Genomic DNA, 14,337 nt, shown 5'->3' on the forward strand with positions numbered 1-14,337 from the left:
GCAATGCTTATATAACCAGTTGTATGTGGGCATGGGAAATTTGGCTTCACCGAGGAAAATGGCAGAAACTTGAGAAAAGATGGACAGTGCATTCAAAGCAAAAGAAGTTAATTTTCTCCTATGTTCAGTACCAAGCAAGATCCAGTGATACAGGGCAGCAAAAATGCATACTGAAAGCAGTCGGCAAACTAACAGATAGTTTCCATGACCCTAGGGCTGGTCACTCTTGTTGTCACAGCTTTGGTTGAATGAGTTTTATTTTTAACCTACAACATCAGTCAGGAAATAACAGTCAGATGTACCAAGATGCTAACTTTGTGGATGTAGTTCTGCCACGGACAGATTGACCTGATGTGCTGGTTAAAGAAGGTTCTGCATGCAGCTTTGAAAGAACCTGATTACTGTGCAGTTGAGTTCACCGATTTTTACATGCTGGAATAATTCCTAAAAAGATAACTTTCTTTCCACATAAAGAGTTGGAGAATGTGTGAATTATTCATGGCAACAAGTGGAAGATCAGATTCGTTTTCTGTAAAAGATTAAAGATCAGGTCAGGACTCCTTGGTGCTGTAAGGTGCAGTGACAGTAGTTTTATTCTAGCCACTCCATTTGCAGTTTTCCTGTTCTCCTTTGACACTTTGAAAATCATAAGGAAAAAAACTCATGTGCTGGTTCTTAAGAACTAAGCTGATAACCTAAGTTATCATTTATTATATTTTACCCAAATAAGTCTCCTGAACATTTCTAAGTGAGGAAATAATTTTAACTGTTCTTTACTCCTAAGACTGTTCAGCTGTCTTGTACTTCCATTCATATTTGCTTGTTGTTCTAAACTCCACACGATGGAAATCAAAGGTTTTTCATTAAATCTGCTTGGTGGTTATTCAGTAGGTTTCAATTCCAGGGCCATTCCTGAGAAGAAAGGAAAGGATAACTAGAAAAATCCAAGGGTTTTCCTGTCATAGAGGGAGTTGTGCTTCTGAAAAATGTGCAGGGAGTTGGCAGATGGAAATATTGAAACCCACTGTTCTTATTTTATCTCCCCTCTCACAGTGGAACACTGTTGCTTCAGTTCTATTTCTGGATTACGAGGACCTCTTTTTGGTGGCTGCTATCCCATTTCTCACCAGTAAGGGTAAGCTGCTACCTTAAGTCTGCATTCCTGATGCTCAGTTGTGCTTGTCTTTGAATGAATGAGGTGGGATGTTATGAGGATTTGCCTGTATTTTTAAGGATACTACTGATACTGTTTTTATCTTAGTGTTTTGTAAAATGTATTTTGATTGTTCTGATACCACAGTTAATAAAACTGTGATATTATGCAATAGCTGTTTATGTAATGTGCCAAAACTGGAAATGTATTTTGAAAGTTCTTCAAATACCTCAGCCATAAGAACAATGTAAAAAGTCACGTGACAGAATTCACTGTAGTGAGCTGTTCATAGAAACATAAAGGATTCCTGCAAAATTTTGATTAGAGGCAACAATCCAGAAATACTTAAGTATCCCTAGCTATAGTTGGAGCTTTTCACAGGCATCTTATCCTCTAAATTGAGGGCAGTGGAGAAACAAAAAGATGTATTCTTCCTCTACTGCTTGAGTAAGCAATGAGGAGCTACTGGATATAAACTGGTGTGTTAAAGAACACTGACCTCAACTGACTGACAGATGGTGTAACTTCAATTTTGGGTTCTTACAGAACACAAAAATAAAGAAAAGCTTTTTGTTTTACACAAAATGTTTCTTTTTCCTTTGAGTGAGAATGCTGAAGAGAAAAGGAAGCATTTCATGAACAAACTGTGTATTTGATGTGATATATTAAAAAATCCTGTTCTTCCTTCCTTTGATTCATGTGGGTGGGGCAAAATCCTGACAGTCCTGTTTGCACTCTTGAAGTAACCTTCCCACTGGAGACTGATAAAATTACAGAAGACTATTGAGCATTTAATAAAATACTAACCTTCATTTTTGTAATTAATTTTTGTTGTGTCAAATGATATATAGCCCTTTTCATCAGTGGCTTTCACTCCAGTAGTTTTACAATGATATAAAGGATTTCTGTGGGTAAGTGCATTCATATATGCCTTTTTTTTCCCCCTCCTCTACAAAAACCTCCACACTTAGTATTAAAATGTCTTGAGTAAAGCACTGCATAATAGATCTATGCAGAGTAGCAGAAATCTCCAATGATTTCCAGCATCAAAGGTCACTTTTTCTTCTGATAGCCTAGTGACCTTTACATTAATTTTCTATTTTATGGATTTTCATAAATTATTTAGTTATATGGTTAAATAGTGGGAGCAAAGTTAATATAAAATACTAAAAAAATAGGACTTCATTTGTGAGGAAAATGTCTGCTACTTGTGCTCCCAGGAAATACAAACAGCACCTTTTATTTGTCACACACCAATACAGAGCAAACATCTCATGGTGCTTTTAAACAGTGTGTAATACTGAATAAGCAGTAAAATGCCTGATTATAAAGAGGAATAAAAACAGCATGCCTCTTAGGGTGTTTGAGTTTGGCTAAGAGAATTAAAAACAGGATATTCAATAGTTATTGAAGATGATAAAGAGAATAGGCTCCCTGAATGCCTATTAGTGTATGTTTTAGATCTGCTACTAGGTGGATGAGATGAAGGTGCACATTTGTCAGCGTTATTGTTCTTAAGTTTTTTTCCACTGTCCTAAGTAGCTGGTTTAGAAGCAATGCACTAATTCTACAATTGTTTAAACACTCTAATAGAGGTTGTGTAGGCAGAGCTGAGAGGAAACCTTGGTGTTTTTTTTCATATGCTTGAAAATAATCTTTGTTTCAACTGCTGCCTCTATACTCTGATCCTCACCCCACCAGCAAGCTTCTTGCTGTATCTGAACTTAATTACAAATTCCCTGAAGTCAGTCATAAATTTTTCGTACAATTAAAAAACATTTGGCTTGTAATCTGTTTCTTATTTATTTGCAGGAAGGAAAAAAACATACATTGTTATTGTTCCTAATGAGAGGACTGTGATTACATTATGAAAAACTTGAGTTTACTTAAGAAGTTTCCATCACGTGGTTTTGGTGTTTTTTTTCCCCCACACAAGTGAGGTAATTTTTGTGTTTCACCAATGTAAGTAGGTGGAAAATAAGATTAAATGGTTTTCTCTGTTGTAAAGATGTTACTTTTGTAGATTATGCACATATTCAGAGGTATACTGAAAGGCAGCTGCAATGCAAGGTCTAGACAGCAAACTTCAGGCTATGGCTGGTGGCATTTAAAAGAGAGCAAAGGATGCCTTGTAGTACAAATAGCATTATTTAGAATTTAATGTTTGATTCTCCAAAGAATTTGCTTAGTTATTTGCTGAGCAACTTGAATCACAGGTCAGGTCATCCCACCAAAGCCTGTTAGTGTGCATAGGTAAGTGAAAAGGTTTAAATAGAAGTATGTACTCTGAAAGAAAGTATTGCCATCAGTACACAACCTGATAGAGAGCAGAGATGCAGTCAGACCTAGGAAAATCTGAAATGTTATTGGTCAGATTTATTTAGCATTTATCCTTTAATTGTCCTAAATTAGATTCTTTATCTGCAAATTATAACATTAGGAATAATCTCATCACAGCCAGAATACACTACATGAGGCAATTATATATGTCTGTAATGTGTCCTAAACTGTAGTTTGTTGTTCATGTCATACAACAGCTGTGACTTCTTGCTTTCCCTTTTTCTTTCTCCCTTTTTGTAATTTCCTGTTTGTTTTCCTGGTTCTCTTTGCTGATCTCTTGGCCCATCCCTGCTTTCCTGTCTTTCACTAGCTAAATTCCCGCCTTTGTGACAGAAGCACGACTGTGCCTTTCGTTGGAGCAAGTCTGGTTTTTAACTTTGCTTTTGTTAGAGATTCATGAAATGCCTTTTGAAATTTTTTGAAGACGACACACACTTGAAGAAGAGATTAAAAGCTGAGGAAAATGAGCAGTAATGAGCTCATTTTCAGAGAAAAGAGCTCATTAGCATGCAGTCTTTTTGATTTCTGTCAAAAAAAATGGTCCTGGATGCAGTTCCTTCTGTTGCCTTCAGGAAGTGTCCTGTTGTGGGGGGGAGCGGGAAGGCAGGGGGGAGGGAGGGGAAGAAGAGCCTTTAATAAGTATTTCTTTTAATGAAAGATCATTTTATCACTGGACCCTCAATTTAGAGGTGAATTTAGGGAAGCAATTCTACTAGTCTTTTCAGTCTTCCTTTTTTCTATCCTCTTTTCAGAATCTCCTTAATGACTGGTGTGGTAGGTGTTTTCATCTTTACTTGGTAAGAAAAAGAAAAGACATGAGACCAATGTTACAATTCTGCATCTGGAAAAGTCATGACCTCTCAAAAATTCCATTAAGAGTGTTACTTCAGATTAGCCAAGTGTCTAGCAGCTGGGTTCCCTAACTTGGACACAAGTGCAAGACTCTTAAGTGCCTATCTGAAGTACACTGAGTTTGTGTGGGTCCTTTTTTATTTAGATACTGAGTTATATCTTGGAAAAAAGAAAGCTTTCTAGTGAAAGTTATTTTGAGACATATGTTTTCACAAATTGACAATGAAGAAAAAGGAAGTAAATTGGTTTGGGGAAATATTTTTCAGCCATAACTCCTTTGCTCCCTCCTGTATATTCCTCAGTCTTTACATATTGTCATCAAATTTGGTTTCCACTTTCTCTCCATTAAGCAATGGATGCAGAGCATTTGAAAGATGCAGTAAATACTCAACTTTCTGCATTCTTACATGAATGAAGATTTTCTTTTGTCAAGCAGTGTAAGAATTCAGATATAAACATTGCTTCTGGTATTCCCTTTTTTTCTGTTGTGTAATGTTCCTCTGTATTATTTCAGGTGACTCAGCATGAGTAATTTTTATGACACTGGAGGCACCATTTATAACTGAAAAATGGGCTCTGAATCTGTGCAGTTCAGAAATTGATGGCCTAAAAAGGTATCAAAGCCCTTTAAAATAGATGCTCTCCAATAAGGCTTTTTTTGCTTGCGCTGTACCTTATGATGTAAAATTAGTGTAACGGAACCAGACTTCGGTAGGTACTCAGAGAGATACACTCCTCTGCAGTAACAGCTTTGCAAGGCTCAGCTGCAAACTCTTTCCCCCCATTGTTTTATTATATTTATGTAGCAGGTTTCATATTTTGTATTCAGTACACTTACTAAAGTGAATTTCCTGAATCAGATAGGCACAAATAGTGACTGACATACTTTTGGTATTCATGAAAACATATTAGTGCTAATGCAAGGAATAGCAATTGTGGAACTCTTGCATAGTTTTCTGTATGTGCTATATGGAATATGATAAGTATCCTTACAATAAAGGTAAGGGCAGTACTACCTGGAGATAGAGAAGATCACCTAGAGGTCCATATTACCTTCTTTCTCTGGAGTATTCTCAACAAACTGATGTCTTAATGTTAAAATTGTGTTAGATGACAACTAGGCCCTGTAAAGGCCTAGAAAATTCAAAAGTTTTCTCTCTGACTCACATGTTCATGTGCAGATTAGTTGCCATTGCACCTTTTAGCTGTTCTTAATGGTAGGGTTTCTGCATCTACCTAGTTACTGAGTACTTCAAGTAGTGAAGAAGTGAGTATGCTCTTCCTATTGGAGTGCTGCTCAGAGACAGGTATGCTAAATCACTGAAGTATTTTGATAGCTTCTTCATTTCCATTAATTTACTTCAAATGGAAAAGCACCCAGTCTGCTACAAGTGAGCATGCAGCATGTTGCTGACAAAATTCCCATGACCTGGAATAGCTAGCCTAATTTGAGAGCTCTGCCTTCAACTGGGAAAACAAGTTACTGAAATAAAGACATTTTCTGAAGGAGATAAAGTCAAGTCTCAGCTTTGGCTTCTGAAGAGAAGTTGTCAGTTTTTGACTGGGTCAAAAAAACAAAACAGCAATTCAGTTGAAAATTGAATTTTCAGAGAGATTCCTGTTTTAAACCTTTCAAGTTCAGTATTGAAAAAGGGATAAATGTAGTTATAGTCGAGTATGAAACAGCCGGGAGGATTTATTAGACATTATGTTCTGTAACCTTTAAAGAAAGCAGAAAACCTGGTATTATCATTAGCTTTCATAGAGTAAAATGAGAAATGGTAATAAGGAATGCTTAATACTGTGTATTTTTATAAAGAATTATACATACCCTTTAAATAAATGTTTAAAGTAATCTTCATTTGTGACAAAAAAAAAAGGTTATGAACTGACTCCAGGCCATTTAAAACAAAGATTACAATAAACACGCACACATGAGGTTTTCAGGCTGAGTACTTAAAGGTCAGTGTCTAGGTTATCATTTTCTAGCCAAGCTATGTTATACTTACTGCTTTTTAAAAACTGAAGCCTGGTTTATTTGAGATGCTAAAATATACATTTAACCTCTGAGCATGCTCTTATTTCTGGATGGTGGTTTGATTTATTTAAATGTGTTAGGCACCTAGTTTGACCTTAGTCTTTCCATTTCCTTTTGTTGTTTCAGGGTCCACATTTTCTGTTTCAAGTGATTTTGGCATCCAGGTTGAAGTACTTGATGCATACTGCTAGGCTGAGCAAAATAGATGTGAGTTGCTAAAAGAAGAGATGTTTTCTTCCTTATGTAAATCTGCTGAGCTGAGCAGTAGTGGTGGAGATTTTCCATTTGGTAGCGCAGCTGATTTCCAGCCATTCCTATTTTTCACGCAGTATGAGTTCAGCTCTGAGCTCATACATCACTGACCACATGCTAAAAATGGAATTCCATTTACATTTAATATATCTTCATCCTATTTCTTCTTTCTGGAAGGCTTGTTAGGCTCACATCCTCCTTTTCCTAGCACTCCTCCTCCTTTACTGTCTTCGGGTGTGTTTTAAGAGCGTGGACGTAATTCTTGATGGAACATTTTCTTTCTTTCTTCCCTCAACATGTAATTATGTGGTGGGCTGCTGAAGCAACTTAATAGCTCTCTCAATGTGCAGACAAATACTTTAGAGAAGATATATATGCCTAATTAATAAAAGGTTGACACTCCAGCATCGTGTATCATATGAGCATCACCCAATTAAAAATAACACAAAAAGACGTGAATTGTGACATCATCTACCCAGTCTTCATCTGAGTGCTTTTAACACTGGCACTAGAAGTTGGCTTTCTTCACCTGAAGCTTGTGTTAAAAGCATAAAAGAAATAGGGGTGAAAAGAAAACTGACAGTTTAAAGATTGCATAGACTTTGAAGACATCAGAATATTAACAACCATAAAGATGTTCACTTTTTAATTATACTTTTCCCCTAAATTTCTATTAGGCATGGGGGGTCTTCTGGAGCCTTACTGGGACATGGCTGTTTGCTAAGCTAATAATGGACAACCCATGGTAATCAAAGGTAAGAGCACAATCCCAGGCATTCTGTTGAAAGTTGTCTCTCAAAGTTTGTTTTACCTATAAACTTGCATTTCCTGTAGTGATTAATAAATGTTTATACTTCAAGCATTCAAGATTTACTTGAGTAGTGGATAAGGTTGGTAGATCATGTGTGGCACGTTCACTTTCACATGGACTATGCACTCAGAGACAGAAGTGGTTTACACTGCAAGAAACTCACTAGCCCTATTTGGACTTAATGAAGATTAACAGCACTTTGAATTACTACCCTAATTTGTTTAACAGCTTTGGAAATACAGACAGTTAAAGCACCAGAAGCATAAGCTGAACTGGGGCTGGGTGCTGGCTCCTGTTCGCTTGTCCCAGGCCGTGCATCATTTGGACTACTGCAACATGACTGAGTCTTAGATGCTATGAAATTGGAAAGAATTGCTGGTTGTTCCCTGTTCATTGACACATATTTTTAGCTCCTTTTTTCTTTGCATTGTGATACATAGCTTTGGTTTTAAAAAAAACCAACAACCAAACAAGCATTACCTTTGTTTGAGTAATCACATGCTGTGATTTTGCACTTATCAGAGAAGTTATTTTCTTATATTCCCCTAGTGTGGGGATTTTGGGGAAAACATCTTCCTAAACACTAAGCAGTTTTGAAAACTGGTGTGGACAAGGATTATTGTACAGAAGGAAAAGACCATAATTTTGTCTGAAGGATAGCAGGATGAGTTTAGTAAACTAGAGCTGTGTTGTGAAGTTATTTACACAGTTTATATCAGTGTAAATTTACCAAAGCCCAGTTCAAATTTCATGAGCAATTACAAAATGTGAGTGAGCCTGTATGATCATTGTAGCCAAACTCAGTTCAGTCTGAAAATGCACTCAATGGGTTGTGCTCTGAGTTGTCTGCCAAATGCACAAACCAGCTGCAGCCACTTGTAGGGATTTTGAACAAAGAAGGATCTAGCTGGAGCAAGGACAATTTGGAGCATGAGAGAGCTCATGCAATATTGAGGAATGTGGAAGAACCATTGAGTTATTCAATTTGCCTTCTTTTTAATATATGATATTGTAAAGGGCAGTCTACTTGCACAAGAAGGATATAGGTGCTGTCCTCATTAGGTGTTGTCTGGTCCCACTGTTAAGGTAAGAGTCAAGAGGATTCTGAGCTTTTCATTCAGAACATGAAAAGACAACCTGAGGTACTGCAAGATCATAGAATCATAGGATAGGTTAGGTTGGAAGGGATGTGGTGGGACCTTAGAGATCATCTAATCCAACTTTCTCTGATCTCCAGAAGTTCTCATCCAAACCTTGCATATATTTCTTGAGGGATGGAATCTGTGGTTTACTCTGAAATTATTTATTTGATCAAAATACACTAAGGAGGCTTGACACAGTGAAGAGCTGCCATGCCTAGTGATGAATCTTTCTTTTCCAAGCAGCCATTTGAGGGAGCTGTGGAAAACACAATTAACCAGCCATTGATACTTCCCTGTGCTCACATTGATACTTCTTCCTGTTAACCCATTTGTTTTGGTGCTAAGAAACACAATTTTGCACCATGTATAATAAATTCAGGAAGTATCCCTTAGACACTGTGCTTAGTAAGGATCTAAATTTCAGCCAAATGTGTAAACTCTTCAGAAATTTGAAAGTGCCACTGACTACTGTGGCTGCAGCTAGTTGATTAGCTCCTTTGAAATCTGCTTTAAAATCATAATGAAAAAATGGGGGTTTGGACCCAGGCTTTGTTTCTCAGTTACAAGTGAATTTGAATTTGAAACAGAATAAGCTTTCAAAAATAATAGCTTTGAATATTTCTTCTGTCGTGAAGTTCAGCTTATTTTCTCTTGGGTATTGATCTAAATATTAACTAAGATATATACTGGTATTTGAAGGTCTATGTGAAATCAGTTTTCGTAAGCCAAGTGTTTTTCAGCCTTATTTTCTATTGCAGTAAGTTGTCCTGAGAAGATGCTGGATTGCCAACAGAGGCATTGGTCTTTCTGGTGAGTATTGGATGTTAAGACATTCAGACTTCAGTTTATTTTGTTCTTCATGTTCTGGGAAAAGATATTAGTTTGTTCAATAACAATGAATGGTGTCTGTGAGAGAGAGCAGATTTCCAGGAGTCTACCACTAGAAGGTGAAGTTTTGCCATGTTTTTACCATGTTAGTGTGCATTATATGTTCTCTCAGAGAAAAATACATTCACCACTGGAACTTAAAAGACAAGTGGTCATCCATATGGCATAAAAGAAAAAAAAGCACAACTAAAAGTAAAATTAAGATTGATTTTTTTATGTTTATTGATGAAGGAAGCCATTTCTAATCAGTAAAATGAAATTAAACTAATGAGAACTATTTTGTGATCCTGTGAACTTAAGAGGCAGCACTGAAATTTTCAACTCAGTCCTGTTTTGCAAAGTATGTGTCCTCACCTGGAGCATACATTTGTGCAGTAAAGCATGGGAAACTTCATGCTGACTGCAAATCTCCACTGCCTGAAGTATGTTCAGTTGGTGAGATATGCCGCTTAGCAATCATGTACAGGCATCCAACTCCTGAAATATGCATTCTGTTAAATAAAGCTTTGTGAAATGTTAACAGTTATTGTGTATACACTAACTCATCCTGGAAGATGCAGTCAGTTGAAACTCCAAGAGAAGAAATGGCTCAACAAAACACAGTTCTTTGCTACTAAAATATGCAAAACAAAGTAGTAAATTATGCATCCCAATTATTAAAATGTGCAAATTGATCTATCATATGCATAACAATTTGACTAGAAAAATATGTACATAATTCAATGAAGAATCAGCAGGCTGTGCAATTTGATGTATGCATTATGTAACTTGATCACAAAAGTAAATGAAATATTAAATGACAAAATACATTATTTAGATGAATCATTAAAGAACACTGAAGAGGCTGACGATCCCATCCTTCGGAGGCCCTGGTATTCTCACATTAATTGCTGTGTGGACCCAAAATCTCACACCTGGTGACATTTATTTCCTTTGCCATTACTCAGAGCACTGTTTCATTCTGTACCTTTGTGGGAGCGTCAGAACCTGGATTTGACAATCTTGATGAAGATAAATAGCATGCCTCCAAGATTTAGTACTGAAGCTTTTGTTCACTTTGCTTTCCTGTTAATTTGTGTTCTTTTGTCTGGTTTTGTGATGTGGCAATGAAGCTGTGAGGACTGTATATATGTTTACACCACCAGCTGAGTGACTTGGGAAACTTCTGAAAGAAATCAACACTTTGAGCACAAAAGCAACATTTCCTTGCCCTTGGTTTGAGGAGGCAAAATGCAATGGCTTTTGTTTTTCATTTAGCTGGGGTCACTCCCTGTGGTTTTCAGTGCCCTTTTGATTTCTATACAGTCTGCAGGCTGGATTTTTCTTGCTCAGAAGTAAAGAAAGCCAGTACAATAGTAGTAAGCTGATTTTTGGGAGATTGCCAGTCCCTCCTGTTTGAGAGGAAGGCCTTTGAAGTCCTTCAGAAGGGCTGTTCGCTATTTACCAGCCTCTCTGAAGAATTTTCTAGGGGAAAAGACAACTTCAGCAAGATTTGCAAACCTCATATTTCCTTGCTGTTCTTTGGTTTGTTGGTTTTGGCTTTTTGTTGTTGTTCTGGAATGATAGAGAAATCATATGGATTGTATTTAGACTTACTTCCTAGTGGTAGGAGATCATATATTTTTCCTAGTGATTGAAGATAATATCCATCCCTTTCTATGATCTTTGATGCAACTGTCATCTTCTGGATGGTGGGATTAGTATTTTTGTGTCTTTGAGGGTCATCCTGTTGAGTTCTGCAGTGTAGTACCCACTGCCTGAGGAAAAAGCTCATTTTCTTTGGTTTGAGCCTACCCTGTGTTCATTTATTTCACACCTCCTGTATACTTCTAAGAAATGAGAGTGAGCAGTCCTTGCTTATTTATGTGTTATTTGTCAAAAGTCAGAGACTGTCTCAAAGGGATCTGTCCCCTGGTACAGCTTCATTTACTTCCAGGAGTCTAGGATAGACCCTGCATATCCAGTGAGGATGTATATGTGGATTGTTTTTGTTGGGGTGGACATTTAACACAATATGAGATCTGGACAGACATATCAGAAGTACTGATGGGAGATCTGGAGGAAGGGACTGCACAAAAGAATGATGGAAAGGGAAAGCTGAAGTGTGAAACCATAGAGGAATACTGAGGATAAGGAGACAGAGGTAAAGCAAGATGGCAAAGACAGAAAGGACAACAAGTACCAGGTAGCAGTGCTTTGTAGAAGGCTGAGAATAGTCAGAGGCTGTCATTTAATTTTCCATACCGTGTAGTCATTATACTGCCAAATATCTAGCTGCAAGTCAAAAATACCTCCTAAACATGCAGAAGATGGTTGGTTGTGGACTAGATGAACTGTCCACTGAATTTAGACAGTCATAGATAGGTAAATATATACTTCATTCTCTCTGGAAAATGAGGCAGGGCTCTGCCAGCCCAGAGATTGTCTTTGGCTGTATTTAAGACTCCATACTTCTGCATTAGTGGCTTGCTGAAGATGGTTTTCATGTGTGGGCTCTTTGCACGCTGCCTTCTTGAGCTGCTGATCTTGCAACTGCTTCCAAACAGAGCTATACTTAAAATAAAGGACTTAAGTCTATTCTCTATGTCCTTGCACAGAATAGCATTTTCTGGCCCTAAATGATTAGTGTAGTATGTTGGAGAATATAAACCCCATTTTCTATGTTTGGAATTAGACCAGAACAAATGTAAACCAGAATATCCCTTGTGCTGCGTAGCTTATAATTGAGTTTACTTCTTTTTTAAGTCTTGAACATATAGCTTATAAATTAGTGGAGCAGCAGAGTGAAACAGAGTGTAAAATATTGCAATAAAACTGAACACTTTGTATCTTCCTCTCTCATAGTTATGATCATTACAGAAAATAGTTATTAAATCTCAAAAGGTTACTTTAATTGAATTGCTGGTGTAATGATAACTTACTAGAGTCCCAAAGATTTGAAAAACCCTTATGAAACTGCTCTTCTTCATTCAGAAGGAAGCTGCAATGCTCAATTTTCATATGAAGAGACCTTTTATCTGTTGGGTACAAACTAGATAGACTGTTGTTCAACGTATATGCAATTCACCTAAGATTTGTTACATATCTACGAGCTTAATCCTGTTTTGCTTCGATTAATGAAGCTGCTGCCTCCTTGCTGCTAGTTTTGTGTTTTAAAAAAGTCAGCAGGCTTGACATTTGAAAGGTGACTATAGAAACAAAAAAGTAGTACAGTCTTGCTCATGTCTCCCTTATTTATTAACGTGTCATAACTCTTTTGTTAACCGTGGGTGACTCTTGACCCTCCTGGTTTGTCAGGCATGCTCACAGAGAAGGACATTTATCTCTTCTTTGGGGTCAGAGATTGACAGAAAGGTATCCTAGTGCTTATAACTCTTAACTTTGGCTGCTTATATTTTCTTGACGTATCATATAAGTATACATACACGTGATGCTAACTATACGTATAGTTACATATCTATTTATCTAATCTGTATCTATACAAATAACTATAAATATGCTATAGATCTATAGTATATTTATAGATATAGATAGATAAAAGATGTGTACTAACTGTAACTGCTACTGCAACCTTCTTGCTGTAAGTTCTCACTTACCTTCTTCAAGGTAGCAAGTCTCTGACAAGGTAGTGGAAAGGTATCCTGACAACTGCCTGAAAGGACAATGTGGAGAAGTAAGTGCTGGTCTTTTCTCATAGGTAATTAGTGATAGAACATGAAGGAACAGCCTCAAGCTGCACCAGGGTAGGTTTAGGCTAGACATTAGGAAAAATGTTTTCACTGAAAGAATGGTCAGGCATTGGAGCAGGCTGCCCAGGGAGGTGGTTGATGTTTTTGCCTGGATGTTTTTAAAGGTTGTGGACATTGAAACACTTGAGCGTGTCCAGAGAAGGGCAACGAGGCTGGTGAGAGGCCTTGAACACAAGCCCTATGAGGAGAGGCTGAGGGAGCTGGGATTGTTTAGCCTGGAGAAGAGGAGGCTCAGGGGTGACCTCATTGCCCTCTACAACTACCTGAAAGGTGGTTGTAGCCAGGAGGGGGTTGGCCTCTTCTCCCAGGCAACCAGCACCAGAACAAGGGGACACAGTCTCAAGCTGCGCCAGGGGAGGTTCAGACTCGAGGTGAGGAGGAAGTTCTTCACCGAGCGAGTCATTCGGCATTGGAACGGGTTGCCCAGGGAGGTGGTTGAGTCATCGACCCTGGAGGCGTTCAAGGGGAGATTGGACGTGGCACTTGGTGCCATGGTCTAGTCATGGGGTCTGTGTTGATAGGTTGGACTCGATGATCCTCGAGGTCCTTTCCAACCTAAGTGATACTGTGATACTGTGTTCAGCAATGTGGTTGTGGTGAACATTGTAGAGCAGACATAATGGTTGGACTTGATGATCTCAAGGGACTTCTCCAACCTGAATAATTGTATGATTCTATGAACTGATGTTCTAGTGTCAGTGCTAGACCTGTCTGTTATACTTGGAGTATTTCAGTCTTCAGCAGAATCCATTTATGACCCGGTGGTGACAGTCAGGAGTCTGGCTTTCAGTTAAGCTCTTACTTCCCATCATGAACCACAATACCCCGTTGTGAGGCCGACACCTATTGCTTCAAGTTCCCCTTAAAATACCTTATCTGGTGTTTCTGTGGTGAGTTCATGAAACCCTGGGTATCATTTGGAATATGTTTTGCATCTGAGTTGGCATATTTTGAAATTTGTCTTCTACCCACTAATTAAAACAGCAGTAGATGAAAAAGAAACAGATTAACTGCAGCACATATGACATAAGTAATCAGACACTTACTTAATGTACCATTGCAAATATGATCCATAGACACATTATTGGCATATAAACTGGATTTTAATGAGA

The 14,337-nt window shown here is 37.8% G+C and overlaps 1 long non-coding RNA gene across 1 annotated transcript in view; it reads left to right on the forward strand.

Annotated features, from left to right (window-relative positions):
* Positions 1-4,902: 4,902 nt before the first annotated feature.
* LOC137456286 (uncharacterized) overlaps positions 4,903-14,337 on the forward strand; it is a 31,883-nt gene continuing 22,448 nt past the window's right edge. Inside the window, exons 1-4 of the long non-coding RNA XR_010991012.1 lie at positions 4,903-4,959; positions 6,510-6,590; positions 7,313-7,390; positions 9,347-9,398. This is a non-coding gene — a long non-coding RNA (uncharacterized lncRNA). The remainder of the gene's footprint in view (positions 4,960-6,509; positions 6,591-7,312; positions 7,391-9,346; positions 9,399-14,337) is intronic.

This window comes from Melanerpes formicivorus, unplaced genomic scaffold, assembly GCF_026170545.1.
Source record: "Melanerpes formicivorus ecotype bairdi unplaced genomic scaffold, bMelFor1.0.p_v2 SCAF_120, whole genome shotgun sequence".
In the NCBI taxonomy this organism is placed as follows: domain Eukaryota; kingdom Metazoa; phylum Chordata; class Aves; order Piciformes; family Picidae; genus Melanerpes; species Melanerpes formicivorus.